At 46.9% G+C, this 12,147-nt stretch overlaps 1 pseudogene; it reads left to right on the top strand.

The window, feature by feature from the left end:
• The first annotated feature begins 6,026 nt into the window (after positions 1-6,026).
• Positions 6,027-11,780, top strand: LOC123490830 (annotated as a pseudogene).
• The last annotated feature ends 367 nt before the right edge of the window (positions 11,781-12,147 follow it).

Raw genomic sequence — 12,147 nt, 5'->3', positions numbered from 1 at the left:
TAGCATGCTAGCACTAGGATAGACTGTAGCATGCTAGCACTAGGATAGACTGTGCATGCTAGCACTAGGATAGACTGTAGCATGCTAGCACTAGGGATAGACTGTGGCATGCTAGCACTAGGATAGACTGTAGCATGCTAGCACTAGGATAGACTGTAGCATGCTAGCACTAGGATAGACTGTAGCATCTCACAGCACTAGGATAGACTGTAGCATGCTAGCACTAGGATAGACTGTAGCATGCTAGCACTAGGATAGACTGTAGCATGCTAGCACTAGGATAGACTGTAGCATGCTAGCACTAGGATAGACTGTAGCATGCTAGCACTAGGATAGACTGTAGCATGCTAGCACTAGGATAGACTGTAGCATGCTAGCACTAGGATAGACTGTAGCATGCTAGCACTAGGATAGACTGTAGCATGCTAGCACTAGGATAGACTGTAGCATGTCTAGCACCAGGATAGACTGTAGCATGCTAGCACTAGGATAGACTGCAGCATGCTAGCACTAGGATAGACCGTAGCATGCTAGCACTAGGATAGACTGTAGCATGCTAGCACTGGGACAGACTGTAGCATGCTAGCACTAGGATAGACTGTAGCATGCTAGCACTGGGATAGACTGTAGCATGCTAGCACTAGGATAGACTGTAGCATGCTAGCAGTAGGATAGACTGTAAGCATGCTAGCACTAGGATAGACTGTACGCATGCTAGCACTAGGATAGACTGTAGCATGCTAGCACTAGGATAGACTGTAGCATGCTAGCACTCCAGGATAGACTGTGGCATGCTAGCACTAGGATAGACTGTAGCATGCTAGCACTAGGATAGACTGTGGCATGCTAGCACTAGGATAGACTGTAGCATGCTAGCACTCGGGATAGACTGTGGCATGCTAGCACTAGGATAGACTGTAGCATGCTAGCACTAGGATAGACTGTAGCATGCTAGCACTAGGATAGACTGTAGCATGCTAGCACTAGGATAGACTGTAGCATGCTAGCACTAGGATAGACTGTAGCATGCTAGCACTAGGATAGACTGTAGCATGCTAGCACTAGGGATAGACTGTAGCATGCTAGCACTAGGATAGACTGTAGCATGCTAGCACTCAGAGGATAGACTGTGGCATGCTAGCACTGGGATAGACTGTAGCATGCTAGCACTAGGATAGACTGTAGCATGCTAGCACTAGGATAGACTGTAGCATGCTAGCACTGGGATAGACTGTAGCATGCTAGCACTAGGATAGACTGTAGCATGCTAGCACTGGGATAGACTGTAGCATGCTAGCACTAGGATAGACTGTAGCATGCTAGCACTGGGATAGACTGTAGCATGCTAGCACTAGGATAGACCTGTAGCATGCTAGCAGTAGGATAGAACTGTAGCATGCTAGCACTAGGATAGACTGTAGCATGCTAGCAGCTAGGATAGACCTGTAGCATGCTAGCACTAGGATAGACTGAGCATGCTAGCACTAGGATAGACTGTAGCATGCTAGCACTGGGATAGACTGTAGCATGCTAGCACTGGGATAGACTGCAGCATGCTAGCACTAGGATAGACTGTAGCATGCTAGCACTAGGATAGACTGGCATGCTAGCACTAGGATAGACTGTAGCATGCTAGCACTAGGATAGACTGTAGCATGCTAGCACTAGGATAGACTGTAGCATCTAGCACCCTGTAGACTGTAGCATGCTAGCACTAGGATAGACTGTAGCATGCCAGCACTTCAGGATGACTGTAGCATGCTAGCACTGGGATAGACTGTAGCATGCTGCAGCACTAGGATAGACTGTAGCATGCTAGCACTGGGATAGACTGTAGCATGCTAGCACTGGGATGAACTGTAGCATGCTAGCACTAGGATACACTTTACATTTTGGTCATTTAGCAGACGCTCTTATCCAGAGCGACTTTACAGTTAGCGTAGTGCATACATTCTTTTTATATTTTTCATACTGGCCCCCCGTGGGAATCGAACCCACACACTGAGCTACATCCCTGCCGGCCATTCCCTCCCCTACCCTGGACGACGCTGGGCCAATTGTGCGCCGCCCCATGGGTCTCCCGGTCGCGGCCGGCTACGACAGAGCCTTAGACCACTGCGCCACTCGGGAGACTGGATAGACTGTAGCATGCTTTTCATACAAGGCCTTTTCCTCTCCTGACGTCAACAGTCCTACTCCTGTGTTTCCATATTATTATCACATGGTCAAGGGATGAAGTCAGGTCCTCTCTCCTGACGCCAACAGTCCTACTCCTGTGTTTCCATATTATTATCACATGGTCAAGGGATGAAGTCAGGTTCTCTCCTGACGTCAACAGTCCTACTCCTGTGTTTCCATATTATTATCACATGGTCAAGGGATGAAGTCTGGTCCTCTCCTGACGTCAACAGTCCTACTCCTGTGTTTCCATATTATTATCACATGGTCAAGGGATGAAGTCAGGTCCTCTCCTGACGTAAACAGTCCTACTCCTGTGTTTCCATATTATTATCACATGGTCAAGGGATGAAGTCAGGTCCTCTCCTGACGTAAACAGTCCTACTCCTGTGTTTCCATATTATTATCACATGGTCAAGGGACGAAGTCAGGTCCTCTCCTGACGTCAACAGTCCTACTCCTGTGTTTCCATATTATTATCACATGGTCAAGGGACGAAGTCTGGTCCTCTCCTGACGTCAACAGTCCTACTCCTGTGTTTCCATATTATTATCACATGGTCAAGGGAAGTCTGGTCCTCTCCTGGACGTCAACAGTCCTACTCCTGTGTTTCCATATTATTATCACATGGTCAAGGGATGAAGTCTGGTCCTCTCCTGACGTCAACAGTCCTACTCCTGTGTTTCTATTATTATCACATGGTCAAGGGACGAAGTCAGGTCCTCCTGACGTAAACAGTCCTACTCCTGTGTTTCCATATTATTATCACATGGTCAAGGGATGAAGTCAGGTCCTCTCCTGGACGTGAACAGTCCTACTCCTGTGTTTCCATATTTTATCACATGGTCAAGGGGACGAAGTCAGGTCCTCTCCTGACGTCAACAGTCCTACTCCTGTGTTTCCATATTATTATCACATGGTCAAGGCACGAAGTCTGGTCCTCTCCTGACGTCAACAGTCCTACTCCTGTGTTTCCATATTATTATCACATGGTCAAGGGACGAAGTCTGGTCCCTCTCTGACGTCAACAGTCCTACTCCTGTGTTTCCATATTATTATCACATGGTCAAGGGACGAAGTCTGGTCCTCTCCTGACGTCAACAGTCCTACTCCTGTGTTTCCATATTATTATCACATGGTCAAGGGACGAAGTCAGGTCCTCTCCTGACGTCAACAGTCCTACTCCTGTGTTTCCATATTATTATCACATGGTCAAGGGAGAAGTCTGGTCCTCTCCTGACGTCAACAGTCCATACTCCTGTGTTTCCCATATTATTATCACTGGTCAAGGGACGAAGTCCGGTCCTCTCCCCTGACGTCAACAGTCCTACTCCTGTGTTTCCATATTATTATCACATGGTCAAGGACGAAGTCAGGTCCTCTCCTGACGCTCAACAGTCCTACTTCTGTGTTTCCATATTATTATCACATGGTCAGAAGGGACCAAGTCAGGTCCTCTCCTGATGTCAACAGTCCTACTCCTGTGTTTCGCATATTATTATCACATGGTCAAGGGATGAAGTCAGGTCTCTCCTGACATCAACAGTCCTACTCCTGTGTTTCCATATTATCACATGGTCAAGGGACGAAGTCAGGTCCTCTCCTGACGTCAACAGTCCTACTCCTGTGTTTCCATATTATTATCAAATGGTCAAGGGACGAAGTCAGGTCCTCTCCTGACATCAACAGTCCTACTCCTGTGTTTCCATATTATTATCACATGGTCAAGGGACGAAGTCAGGTCCTCTCCTGACGTCAACAGTCCTACTCCTGTGTTTCCATATTATTATCACATGGTCAAGGGATGAAGTCAGGTCCTCTCCTGACGTCAACAGTCCTACTCCTGTGTTTCCATATTATTATCACATGGTCAAGGGATGAAGTCAGGTCCTCTCCTGACGTCAACAGTCCTACTCCTGTGTTTCCATATTATTATCACATGGTCAGGGATGAAGTCAGGGAGGCCACGAATTGACTATCTCTATGACCACTCCTTCTGCCCACTGCTCTCCTAATCACAAAAGGAACCAAGCAAGAAAAAAAAACGGGTCTGAACCGGAGGGACAACCTCAACTTTCAATAAGACGGTCTGAAACCGGGAGGGACTACCTCAACTTGTCCAATAAGACGGTCTGAAACAGGGAGGGACTACCTCAACTTGTCCAATAAGACGGTCTGAAACAGGGAGGGACTACCTCAACTTGTCCAATAAGACGGTCTGAAACAGGAGGGACTAACTGAACTTGTCAATAAGACGTCAAACAGGGAGGACTACCTCAACTTGTCCAATAAGAAACACTCATTTTGCGTTATCCGTTGCAAAGCGTTTTGCTACGGTGGCGGCCGCTAATGACTACGACCTGGGCTGAAGAGAGGTAAGGCAACACTATGTGGCCTTTTATCAACTGCATCTCCCTCCCCTCCCCTGACCTTCTCCTCCAATGGGTTTTTGAGAAGAGACAAGGAGAGAGAGGAGAGAGGAGAGAGGGGAGAGGAGAGAGGAGAGAGGACGGCAGGAGTATGCAATTGAGAAAAGGCCCATCACTGCTGACCACTCCTCTTCCTACCTCTTCCTCCTCCTCCCTCCCTCTTCCCCTCTTCCTTTCCTCCTCCTCTTCCTCCCTCCTCTTCCTCTTCCTCCTCTCTTCTCTTCCTCTCCTCTCTTTCCTCCCTCCTCCCTCCTCTTCCTCGTCCCTCTCCTCCTCCTCCTCCTCCTCCTCCTCCTCCTCCTCCTCCTCCTTTTCTTCCCTCTTCTTTCCTCCCTCCTTCTCCTCCTCTCCTCCTCCTCCTCCCTCTTCCTCCTCTTCCTCTCCTCTTCCTCTCCTCCTCCTCCTCTTCCTCCTCCTCTTCCTCTCTTCCTCCCTCTTCCCTCCTTCTCTTCCTCCCCTCCTCCTCTCTTCCTTCTCCTCCCTCCCTCCTCCTCCTCCTCTTCTTCCTCCTCCTCCCCCCCATGCTGCTGCTGCTGTGGGTTGATCATGTGACCATGGATGTGGCTGGCTGGCCTCCCTCCTCCCACCTTCCTCCGCCCTCTTTTCCTCCTCCTCCATCCTCCTCCTTCCCTTCCCTCCTCTCTCCTCCCTCCTCCCCTCCTCTCTCCTCCCTCCCTCCCTCCTCTCTCCTCCCTCCTTCCCTCTCCCTCCTCCCTCCTCCCTCCTCCCTCCATCCCCTCCTCCTTCCCTTCCCTCCTCTCTCCTCCCTCCCTCCCTCCTCTCTCCTCCCTCCTCCCTCCTCCTCCTCCCTCCTCCCTCCTTCCTCCCCCTCCTTCCCTCCTCCCTCCTCCCTCCTCCCTCCTCCTCCTTCCTCCTCCCTCCTCCTCCTTCCCTCGACCCTCCTCCCTCCTCCCTCCTTCCCTCCTCCCTCTTCCCCCTCCTTCCTCCTTCCTCCTCCCTCCTCCCTCCTTCCCTCCTCCCTCCTTCCCTCTCCCTCCATCCCTCCTCCTTCCTTCCCTCCTCTCTCCTCCTCTCCCTCCCTCCCTCCTCCTCTCTCCTCCCTCCTTCCCTCCTCCCTCCCCCTCCCTCCTCCCTCCTCCTCCTCCCCCCTCCTCCCTCCTCCCCTCCCTCCTCCCTCCTCCCTCCCCTCCTTCCCTCCTCCCTCCTCCCTCCTTCCCCCTCCTCCCTCCTCCCTCCTCCCTCCTCTCCTCCTCCTCCTTCCCTCCTCCCTCCTCCCTCCTCCCCTCCCTCCTCTCCTTCCCTCCCTCCCTCCTTCCCTCCTCTCTCTTCCCTCCTTCCCTCCTCCCTCCTTCCCTCCTCTCTCCTCCCACCTTCCCTCCTCTCTCCTTCCCTCCTCCCTCTTTCCCCTCCTCAAGGCATCTTTATAAAGAGGCTCTTGGTCCCACCATGGGAAGATCACACAGACACAGGAGTCCACGGGGCCACAGGTGAGCAGAACAACCCAATACCTGTACCTCTCTCTCGCTCTCTCCCTCTCTCTCTCTCGCTCCTCTCTCTCTCTCTCTCTCTCTCTCTCTCTCTCTCTGGCCTACTCTCTCTCTCTCTCTCTCTCTCTCTCTCTCTCTCTCTCTCTCTCTCTCTCTCTCTCTCTCTCTCTCTCTCTCTCCCTCTATCTCTCTCTCTCTCTCTGGCACTCTATCTCTCTATCTCTCTCTATCTCTCTCTCTCTCTCTCCCTCCATCTCTCTCTCTCTCTCTCTCTCTCTCTCTTGCATTATATCTCTCTCCTGTTCGCGCTTTCTTACACTCACACACAAGCAAAACATGCGACTTGTCTAATATCTAATACTGCATGTTCCTCTGAGATTCAGCCAAGAGCAACAACTGGACGCTTTGCCTAATGTAACTGCTGTTGTGGTCTATGTGTGTTTTCTGATGTTGCAACGGTTACAATGCTTGAGGAGAAATTATGACAATATCTGCAACTCTCTCGGATATCTACAGCTCACTTGTAATCAATCAAATATGCCGTTTTGCAACGTATTATGTTAAAAAAGCATGAACAAAAGTAGTTGATATTTAGGTATGTTTGTACGTTTTTGAAAAGGATCTGCGTAGAAATAAATACCTCAAACATTTAGAATGAATGTCATTTGTCGATGATTTTAGCCAAACCAACTGAGTTGACTGCAAACCAAGTGATTTAACTGTAACGACAACTCCCCCCCCCCTCTGTTTATTGCTCTTCCTAAGCTCTTTTCCGTCAGTGCAGCGGTCAGTCAGTTTAGTGAGCGTTGTATTGGATCAGCATGGTCAACTCAGCGGTGCTGTGCTGCTGTACCCTGAGCCTGATCCGGCTGGCTACAGGACTGGTTCATGGAAACATTCGTCTGGAGGAATCCCATCCCAGCCTCAGACGCACCGAGGACTCCTTCCTCTCGGATATAGGTTAGTTATTTAACATTGCTGTAATTAGGTAGACAGGGATTACTGTGTCTAGGTGAGAAAGAACAGGGGATTGTTACAGAAAAGCTAGATCAATCAGTTAGCCAGGCTAACTTTTTGATTGAAGTCATTCTGCCTCTAGGAAATGATCCCATTCTGATTGATTGATATGTATTCCTTTTGATTGAAGTCATTCTGCTTCTAGGAAATGATCCCATTCTAATTGATTTATTTATTTATATGTATTCCTTTTGATTGAAGTCATTCTGCTTCTAGGAAATTAACCCATTCTAATTGATTGATTGATTGATTGATTGATATGTATTCCTTTTGATTGAAGTCAGGACATGGAAATCGATTCTATCGTAGTCCATGTGGGTTTTAATGACATTATGAAGGGCAGCTCTGCACAGTTGAAACTGGAGCTGATTGACTCTCTGCTAGACACTAACAAAAAAACCATCATATCTGGCCCTGTGCCCTATCTGAATTGTGGCATTGAACGCTTTAGTAGGATTCTTGCTCTTCACAACTGGCTATGTGATTATTGCAGCTCAATGGGTGTAACTTTTGTTGACAATTACGATACCTTTTGGAAACAAAACACGTCTTATAAGGAGGATGGGATCCACCCAACTCATTTGGGTTCCTGGATCCTTTCACAGCATTATAAGGCTGCGTTGAGACAATTACTTAGCAATGACCCAAGCCCAGTTCAGCTAATCCCTACCATTGTGACGCAGAGTTGTCATAATGCTTCAGCAAATGGTGACATTATCCCAGGGGCGTCGGTAGACACAATATAAGTAACCTAATTTATGTCCCTCTAACTGCCCTGAATGCCTCTGCTGATCCTACAGCTATTGGATGGAGTAATCATGTGCCTTAGAACCAGATTGATACTGTTAGCACTGAGCCGGTGTGCCCAAGGAGGAAGTCCACTGTGTGCAGTCACCCTGCACTAACATAAAGAACATGAGCATATCTACTGCTGCAAGCTTCCCAGTAAAGTAATAAAAAACAAGTAAGCATCCCAGAAGAAAAGTGCTCAAAATAAGAAACAAGGTTCATGAAATCAATAATCTGCTAGTAACAGATGACATTCATATTCTGACTATATCTTAAACTAATTTAGATAATACCTTTGATGATACAGTTGTCGCAATACAAGGTTATAACATTTACAGAAAATATAGAAATGCCAATGGTGGAGGTGTTGCTGTTTATATTCAGAACCACATTCCTGTGAAGATTAGAGAGGATCTCCTGTTAAATACTGTTGAAGTAAACATGGCTACAGGTTAATCTGCCTCACTTAAAGCCAATTCTGGTGGGAAGCTGCTATAGACCACCAAGTGCTAACAGTCAGTATCTGGATAACATGTGTGAAATGCTTGATAATGTATGTGATATCAATAGAAAGGTATATTTTCTGGGTGATTTAAATATTGACTGGCTGTCATCAGGCTGCCTACTCAAGAGAAAGCTTCAAACTGTAACCAGTGCCTGCAACTTGGTTCAGGCTATCAGTCAACCTACCAGGGTAGTTACAAAAAGTACAGGAATTAAATCATCAACATGTATTGATCATATTCTCTACTAATGCTGCAGAGATTTGTTGTTTGAAAGCAGTATCCAAATCCATTGGATGTAGTGATCACAATATAGTAGCCATATCTAGGAAAAACCAAAGTTCCAAAGGCTGGGCCTAATATTGTGTATAAGAAGTCATAAAATACGTTTTGTAGTGATTCCTGTGTTGTTGATGTAAAGAATATATGTTGGTCCGTGGTGTGTAGTGAGGAGCAAACAGACGCTGCACTTGACACATTTATGAAAATGCTTATTCCAGTTACTAATAAGCATGCACCCATTAAAATGTCTGTAAATACAGTTAAATCCCCGTGGATTGATGAGGAATTGAAATGTTTTATGGTTGAGACGGATGAGGCAAAAGGAATGGCAAATACAGTGAGGGAAAAAGTATTTGATCCTGCTGATTTTGTATGTTTGCCCACTGACAAAGAAATGATCAGTCTATAATTTTAATGGTAGGTTTATTTGAACAGTGAGAGACAGAATAACAACAAAAAAATCCAGAAAACGCATGTAAAAATGTTATAAATTGATTTGCATTTTAATGAGGGAAATAAGTATTTGACCCCTCTCAATCAGAAAGATTTCTGGCTCCAGGTGTCTTTATACAGGTAACCAAGCTGAGATTAGGAGCACACTCTTAAAGGGAGTGCTCCTAATCTCAGCTTGTTACCTATAAAAGATACCTGTCCACAGAAGCAATCAATCAATCAGATTCCAAACTCTCCACCATGGCCAAGACCAAAGAGCTCTCCAAGGATGTCAGGGACAAGATTGTAGACCTACACAAGGCTGGAATGGGCTACAAGACCATTGATTAATACAGGTAACGAGTGGAGGACAGAGGAGCCTCTTAAAGAAGAAGTTGAAGGTCTGTGAGAGCCAGAAATCTTGCTTGTTTGTAGGTGACCAAATACTTATTTTCCACCATAATTTGCAAATAAATTCATAAATAATCCTACAATGTGATTTTCTGGAAAAAAATGTACAGGCCTCTCTCATCTTTTTAAGTGGGAGAACTTGCACAATTGGTGGCTGACTAAATACTTTTTTCCCCCACTGTAAGTGTTTTAATATGTTTGGACCCCAGGAAGAGTAGCTGCTGCCTTGGCAGGAACTAATGGGGATCCCTAATAAATACAAATACAAAAATTATGCCTCTAGGAAATTATCCCATTCTATTAATTGATTGTTGATTGATTAATATGTATTCCTTTTGATTGAAGTCATTCTGCTTCTAGGAAATGATCCCATTCTATTAATTGATTGATTGATTGTTATGTATTCCTTTTGATCGAAGTCGTTCTGCCTCCTAGGAAACGATCCCATTCTAATTGATTGATTGATTGATTGAAATATATATTCCTTTTGATTTAAGTCATTCTGCCTCTAGGAAATGATCCCATTCTAATTGATTGATTGATATATATTCCTTTTGATTGAAGTCATTCTGCCTCTAGGAAATGATCCCATTGTAGTTGATTGATTGATGGACTGACCTTTATTCCTCCTCAGGTAAAGGCTCTCTCTAGAGGGGGTCCTGTTGTCTGGCTCAGACTCTGAGGAGGAGGATTTGATGATGGACATGGGATCCTATGATGAGGTGGATCAATATACTATTTAATCATTACTCGTTGTGTATGGCAGCATGCAATGTGTACATAACTTTAAAATGTTTTTATGACTGGAACATCATGTGAGTTCATGTACACTGAGTATACAAAACATATTTCTATGACATAGACTGACCAGGTGAATCCAGGTGAAAGCTATGATCCCTTGTTGATGCCACTTCAATCAGTGTAGATGAAGGGGAGGAGATGGGGGGGGTGTAACTCAACATTAGGAAGGTGTCCTTAATGTTTTGTTTACTCGGTGTAGAAGGGGAGGAGACGGGGGAGGAGACTCGGTGTAGAAGGGGAGGAGACTCGGTGTAGAACACCAGTGGGTTTTACTACTGTATCGTCATGGAGACCAGAAGTTCTCACAACGATAGCAAAACAAGGAACATTCGGACAAGTGGGTACACTTCACCGGTCCCCACAAGGAAAAAGGCTATTTGAGGCTTAGGGGTTAGGTTAAAGGGTTAGGAGTTAGGGGTTAAGGGTTAGGAGTTAGGGGTTAAGGTTAGGGTTAGGAGTTAGGGGTTAAGGTTAGGGTTAGGAGTTAGGAGTTAGGAGTTAGTGGGTTAAGGGGTTAGGTTAGGTTAGGTTAGGAGTTAGGGGTTAAGGGTTAGGGAGTTAGGGGTTGGTGTTAGGGTAGGGGTTGAGGTTAGGGTTTAGGGGTTAAGGGTTAGGGTTATGGTTAGGAGTTAGGGGTTAAGGGTTAAGGCTTAGGTTTAGGGTTAGGGTTAGAAGTTGGGTTAAGGGTTAGGTTTTGGGTTAGGAGTTAGGGGTTAAGGATAGGTTAAGTTAAGAGTTAGGGAAAATAGGATTTTGAATGGGAATCAATTGTTTGGTCCCCACAAGAATAGTAAAACAAACGTGTGTGTGTGTGTGTGTGTGTGCGTGTCCATCTGTCTGTATGTGTGTGTGCTGTCTACTGTCTAACAGTCTGTCCGGGGGGCACTTGACATCAAAGCACATCAAGCTGCCCCACTCTATTGAAACAGAGGCTCCTGCCCTCTGGCTCCTTCTGGTTCGACCAGGCTCACCTGGCTGTTTCTTACATTCCACCGGGCTGAGGCAGAGGCTGTTCAGCTGCAGAGTAGAGCTGTGGGTTCTCCCCGTCGCTGTATCCCCCACCAGCAGTCCTGTCTGGCTCACCTGCTGCCCTGCTAACCACTGTCATACCTGCTACTGCCGCTTCTTCAACGCTTTCTGCTACTGTCGCCAGATTGGCCAGTCCCGTCGGGCGGGCATGGTCGTCCCCAGCAACACACTCTCAACTCGACCTCCAACCCTCCCAACTGTATAACATCAGTCTGTCTGTGTTCTGTCTCGCCTGTCCATCTACCAGGATGTTGCTGAGGCTGTGCAGCTGCAGAGCAGAGCCATGCGTTCTCCCTGCCGCTGTATCCCCCACCAGCAGTCCTGTCTGGGCAACACGCTGCCCTGCTGCGACCTGCGATACGCTACCCGCGAATGTTCGGTTCGATCTGCTACGCCGTCGGATGGCCTGCGCCGGCGCTCCAGGCGTCCTAGCAACCCTCCTAGCAACCCTCCACGGCTGACCTCCTCTCCCCGGTGGGCCCCTTCTCTACCAGTCTACAGTCAATATCTAATCCATATCCTTAAGGCCGAGCACTCAAACACAGACTCTATCCCGTCCTAGTAGGCATCGAGGAGGTGGGCCTATAGGATACTGTTACGTTGTATTTCTTCTTACTGTTATCTCTGGTTGTGTTAGTGTTTTTTTGTAATAGGTTAGATGGATGTTACGTTGTATTTCTTCTTGTGGTCCTCTGTAGCTCAGCTGGTAGAGCACGGCGCTTGAAACGCCAAGGTAGTGGGTTCGATCCCCGGGACCACCCATACACAAAAAAAAATGTATGCACACATGACTGTAAGTTGCTTTGGATAAAAGCGTCTAAAAGCTAA

This window comes from Coregonus clupeaformis, unplaced genomic scaffold (assembly GCF_020615455.1).
Source record: "Coregonus clupeaformis isolate EN_2021a unplaced genomic scaffold, ASM2061545v1 scaf4969, whole genome shotgun sequence".
Classification (NCBI taxonomy): Eukaryota; Metazoa; Chordata; class Actinopteri; order Salmoniformes; family Salmonidae; genus Coregonus; species Coregonus clupeaformis.
Note: the sequence above shows the minus strand (reverse complement) of the source record. Positions and strands in the feature narration are given on the sequence as shown.